Source organism: Silene latifolia, chromosome 9 (assembly GCF_048544455.1).
Source record: "Silene latifolia isolate original U9 population chromosome 9, ASM4854445v1, whole genome shotgun sequence".
Classification (NCBI taxonomy): domain Eukaryota; kingdom Viridiplantae; phylum Streptophyta; class Magnoliopsida; order Caryophyllales; family Caryophyllaceae; genus Silene; species Silene latifolia.
Window position 1 is genome coordinate 148,418,782 of NC_133534.1, and position 6,000 is coordinate 148,424,781.

The following is a 6,000-nucleotide window of genomic DNA, read 5'->3' on the forward strand; positions in this document are numbered from 1 at the left end:
CTATGCCATGAAACTGTTACACCCTAACCTTATAGCCTACTCAGCATTTAATTACAGTACCTGCAAGGTTTAGCTCTCATCTGGCATCATCTCTAATTCCGCTAAACACCAGACACACACCTTAATCACATTACAAAGCAGCAATTCAACACACAACACATTCATCGTGAAACAAATTGGTTAACTTACCACTGGTCGCACATCGCAACAATTCCATCACTCACTCCAACTTTTCCACACATACATCATAACACATATCATCCTGATCATAGATACACACAACAATCATCACTAAGCACTACTACAAAAAATAGCAAAGAGATCACTAATAAGAAACCTGTTAAACTCTTAAACCGGTCTCTCAACATAAGAAACCGTTGATTTTATAAAACTGGTCTCTTAAAATAAGCTAACAAACCAGGTTGTATATAAACCGGTTTCTTATTTTTTGGGATTTTTTCATGATCTTTTTTATTCCTTTTTTTTAATTCATTTGTTACTTAGCACATATGGGTTATCACTTACCATTTACCACCACTATCAGTTAACACCCCAATACTCGCCTCACCGCACATCACCACCACCAAACGCAGTCCTAATTAAGAAGATTGGCGACAATTCCTTTCAGCCAAATCTATCACTTGTTCCTCAAAATTATCGTTTGCATATATTTGTTCCCCGATTTAGGTATTCATTTCTCTTCAATTTCGTTTTAATTTTTAGGGTTTTAATTTCTATTGAATTTTATAGGAGCAAAGGATAGTTTAGGTATTGATTTGTTCACTTAATTTTTTGTTTATTGCTCTCTCTGTATCAATCTATCAATCTATGAGTATTGAGTATTGAGTATTGAGGAGGACGATGCCCCGTTCCCCGACAAAGTTCAAGGCTTCCCACGACATGCCGATGGAACAACAATATCCATAAACTTATCAGATACTGAAGGCCTTGAGGTTCTTAATAATGACCAGTGGTACAAGTTTCATGTTATTCCTGGTGGCCTCTTTGTCAATATTGGTCATCTCGGCGAGGTCAGCTTCATTTATTTGTTTGTTGCATACAACTTTCTAACAGTAACCTGAAGGCTTTTGAGGTTCTAAATGGATGACATGCTTGTTCAGGTAAAATGTCTAATGGCGTGTTTAAGAGTGCAGTGCATCGGGTAATCACAAATTCGAAAAAGGAGAGGACATCAGTGGTGGCATTCTGCCATCCGGAAAAGCTTGAAGAAATTGGACCTGTAAGTGAATTTGTTTGAGCTTCGTTCACTTAATTGTTTCTTTATTGCTCTCTCGGTTGGGTGAAAGAGCACGGGATAAAGGGGAGTCTCGTTACTATGGAGTAGAGATTGACTAAAGCAATGACATGCCTCACCTTCTTTCATTCCACGCTGATGCTGGTTTCGGCTTCGTCCTTTCTCCTTTGGTCACTCTCATTTTCTTCTATTCTTCTTTCTATTTCAACTTTACCCAATATACGGAGCTTGTTCATTTACTATTACGCCTTTCCAATGGGCTAGCTTCCTTATGACTACAGTTTTTAGCATCTGTTAAATTATAGTTAGGCGAAGTTGCTACAATTTCCACAAGTTAAGTTAAACAATAATCTCCTTATTTCTGGTTTTAATCAAGAAATTCTTAAAGAGGACAGGTCTGAATTGAGACAGCCCAGACAGGTTCAAATCTTGTTCAAGAACAAGACTATCTTACTATAAGAGGGTACAAAACTAGCATTCACCGCCATACTCTGATTTTTAGCATTTTAAAGTATGTACTATCTTACGATTCTGGTTTTTAGCATTTGTGTGGAGTAGTTCTCAAAGCAGGACATAGATCGTTTAAAAACCGTCCTTTTATACTGTTAAAACTTCGTTGAGTTTGGTCATATTCAACCGCCGTACTCGGACTCCTTTTGGTGAAACCATTTTTGTAAAGTGCTTGCTCCTTCATCATGCGTCTATTGTATTGTTGAATACTATTATTTTGGTGAAGCCATTTGGAAACCAGAATAGTAAATGACAACCTCCGTATATTGTTTCTATTTCTATTTTAATTTCCGAAATTCATTTTGGTTTCCTGCCATTGTATCTACATTTATATTGGGTAATAATGGTGTTTCCTACATATTACATACATGCCATTGGAGCTCCGTATATTGGGGCAACAACCATTTATCTATATTTAGTGGGGTAATGATGTTGTATCCTACATACCGGGACACACTTTCCAGGAATCTAGCTGTTGTGGTTTATAAATAGTTAGTGCTTTTATTTGCTCCATTTATCTACTTAGGAGTAGTTTATATGTCTTCTTATATTAAGTATTAATGTATGTATATGACGATAACCGGAACGGGTTGCTGATAGCGAGTCAGTATTGTACAGGATGAGGAGATTATTAAAACAGCACAGATACGGAATGCAACAGAGTTCAGATTCGGCTACAAGATTGTTGTAATGTTTCTAGTCTCCACTTCCATTTAAGTTTTGTATCTCCTATTGTATTTATCTAATCATCCTGAAGCAGTCCTATGACCGTTTTATTAGCTAGTTTTTACCATCAGTCACAAATTTTCTGCGCACTACAGTGCAATAAGCTGATAAGCTTTTAATTAGTTGATATGTCTAGTATTGATACAACATTAACAACAATGTTACGACAATGATTGTAAGGGGCTCCAGTATATGGAGTCGTTTCCCTATCCTTGTCAAGTGCATTGTATTCTGTACAACTTTCACACTCATGTCTCGTGTGTCCGACATGAAGCCATCCGACACTTTATTTCAGATCAAAGAAATGAAACTTTCACCCAAAATAACCGTGTCCAACAGTCGGACATGACACATCTTAGACGAGACTGGGTAATATAAATGACAAGCTATACATAGGTAATTAAGTCAGTCCTCAGGAAATTAATAAATAAACTGCTATAATAGTAAAACCTGTGGTGACAGTGTTCTGAAATTAAGCCATAACTAAAAGACTGCTCTTCTTTCATTCCACATTAACTATCTTTTTCTTGAATTTTCATTTCAAGTTGATCCTACATACAGGCCAAGCCTAGAAAGTTTTGATGATACTCCAACCGAGGCCCTTAGTGGATCAAATTTGGTATTGACTACTCCTCAGTGGAGTAGTCATGTAGTTGGTATGCACCTTTTCTCACCCATTTGCTTAATTTTATCATTATTCATATTCGTGTTGTATATAAAACCGGTTTCTTAGTTTGATTAAGTACACATAGGGAGTTTTATCAACCTCAAAACTATCGCTTCTCTTCCTTCGAGCCGGCCAGTTCCTCGATAATAGGTACTCATTTTTCATCAATTTCGCTTTAATTTTTTAAGGTTTGGGTTGTTCGATCTATTCTTAATTAGGTTAGTGTAGGATTTTTATTGTTGTTCTTAACGATACATATAGCTTTATTGTTGTTGTGTTTGAAGTATCAGACACAAATGGTTAGACTTGATAATTAGGGTCGATCAATTTAACTGTTTTGGATTCGAATAAATTTACAAGTAATCATTTACTTTAATCATTTGTTGCTATTTGTCAGTAGCAGTGTTCTGCCTTGGTTGCATGAGTATATTGTAAATAAGTGTAGGGGATTTAAAAACATCGACCACACAGACTATGAATCAGGAGTACGGAGTACGTACTTTGTGCAGCACTGCTTGTTTTTTTTCACCGCCTTTTTTTTCTCCCTTTGTGCAGGAGCAAGGCTAGAGTGATGTCTTCGAGTTTGGGTATATAGATTAGATGATTTCGACGACAAAGTTAGCTTGAAGAGCTAGTATTTTGCTTGATTTGTTCCGTGTATAATTGGGGAATATAATTGTAAATTGGTTGCTTTTGGATGTTGATGGTGATTATGTAAATTAATAATTGTAATATTTTAATGATTATAATTTTTGATTAATATTATGTAGGTCTCGACTTGTTTGAATTCTTTTTTTTTTGTTTTTAAATAAAATATAAGAGACCAGTTTAAGGTCAAAACTGGTTTCAAAGGTAATACCAAAGAGACCGGTTTTAATCCAAAACTGGTTTCAAAGGTAATATCAAAGAAACCGGTTTTGGCCAATAACTGGTGTCTTAACCACTAGTCAAAGAAACCAGTTTTTGGTATCAACCGGTTTCTTTGATATTACCAAAGAAGCCGGTTCAATTAACCGGTCTCTTAAGCTAAGACACCTATGAGCTAGAGACCGGTTATAAACTGGTTTCTTATGTTCTTTTTAACCGGTTTCTTTGATGTTTTTTGTAGTAGTGAAGCAATCAACGACTCTCACTAGCTACCCTTTTTCCCGTGTCTGGCTTAAGTCCGATGGGGCCATGATTTTGGAATGAGGGCGCCTACTCACCCAAAATCTAGCATCGGCTGGGGCTCCCAACGTACATACACCAGATTCATTTTAATTGACACCCTATATTCGTTAGATTCATTGGTTCAAGTTCCAAAATCGTCGGCTCTGATACCACTTTGTAACACCCCCGCACACCAGAACGCCTTACCAAGGACCATCCCAGTGTATAACGGTGTCACCATCTCGGTTTCCCGAGGAGGTAGATCAAATTAGACAATAAAAGAACAATCTTATATTATTAATATGTCCCATACAATACAACTCAATACAAAGTCTTTATAATGAAAGTACAACTACAACTATCCTGACTCCAAAACTCTAAACTGGTAGCGTGATGACTCGATCCCTCCAATCCTAGCAGCCACTATCAGCAATACCTGCTAAGCAAACTGCTCACCATCCCCGAATGGATCAGTGCAGACACCACAAAACAACACGGGGTCAGTACTGACTAATCAAATATAAGACAGGATAACAATGTAAACAGCTGATCATCCTCTATCCCAATCTCTCCATCTCGCACCATAACCGACTACTCTCCGTAGGGATAGTCCTGCCAGATTACCCATCGCAACAGATAATCCTCGCCGCCAGTGGGTGACCGCAGCCCATCCCACCTAGTCCAGCTCATCAACGAGCGACAATAATCCCTGTCCCTTATTGTGCACATCCCCTCCCGTGGCGGGTTCCATGGAGGGCGAACTAGGGTGTGAAGCCACTCCCGCAAGTGACTCCACCACCATCACAACACACACAGCATCACAGCTGTCACAACACCACAATCGTCACAATGCCACCACAACACCACCGTTACCACAACACCAATGCTCCGATGATCAGCAGAGAATAACAATGATAATACAATCACAGTCTTAAATCAATTAACAGTAAACTGAGTAGGAAAACCTACCTCGTCGTAAAGCATGTAAGACCTCCATACATAGCCACGCACGACTCCAATAAGCATCCTAACAACGATAACCATCTCCTATTACACAACTATACACAAAGAATCACTCAAAATAACACGAGGCAGAGACTTACCTAACATTACACATCGGCGAGGACATAGACGACCACCAAACACGTCATCCTTCCCCAGCGAATCCCGTCCTTCCCATGGTGGAGGTTTAGGCTAAATACATTAGAGTGTGAAGATATGGGGTGATAGGAGAGGGAGATAGGCTAGGGTTAGAGAAAGAGAAACTGTCGAGGAAATGAGAAATGAAATGAATCTCGCGAACTTGTGTTTATATTAATGTGTCGATAGCAGCCAACTCGACCGAGTACGGTAGGCTCTACTCGGTCGAGTATGGGTGATACTCGGCCGAGTAGCCTCAGCTAGGTCGAGTAAACAATCCTATAAAACTCATGTTACAAGCCTGATCCCTCACCCATTCATCCCTAAGGTCTGTTTGGTCAACAAGATTGGTCAACAGTGTTCTTAAATATCCTGGGTATTACACCGCCGATAAAACTGGGGGCTCAGTCCTCATCAACGCATCGACCCTGTAATTTGGGTCCACATCAAAGGTAACAGACCCTTCTATCAAAAGAGGTAATGAAAAAACAAGAACAGAGGAAAACACACCTCGATCAGGTACCAAGCAAGCCTCGACAACCGGAAGGTGTCG

General features: G+C 38.9%; 1 long non-coding RNA gene across 5 annotated transcripts; it reads left to right on the forward strand.

The window, feature by feature from the left end:
- The first annotated feature begins 469 nt into the window (after positions 1-469).
- On the forward strand, positions 470-3,945 carry LOC141600147 (uncharacterized). Of its 5 annotated transcripts, none has more exons than XR_012524214.1 (6): positions 470-1,031; positions 1,122-1,240; positions 2,384-2,452; positions 3,053-3,147; positions 3,244-3,308; positions 3,714-3,945. It is a non-coding gene; the product is annotated as an uncharacterized LOC141600147 (long non-coding RNA). The 5 variants fall into 5 exon arrangements; XR_012524215.1 differs by having other exon boundaries at positions 470-687; positions 834-1,031; positions 3,053-3,308; XR_012524216.1 differs by having other exon boundaries at positions 470-687; positions 841-1,031; positions 3,053-3,308.
- Positions 3,946-6,000: the final 2,055 nt, after the last annotated feature.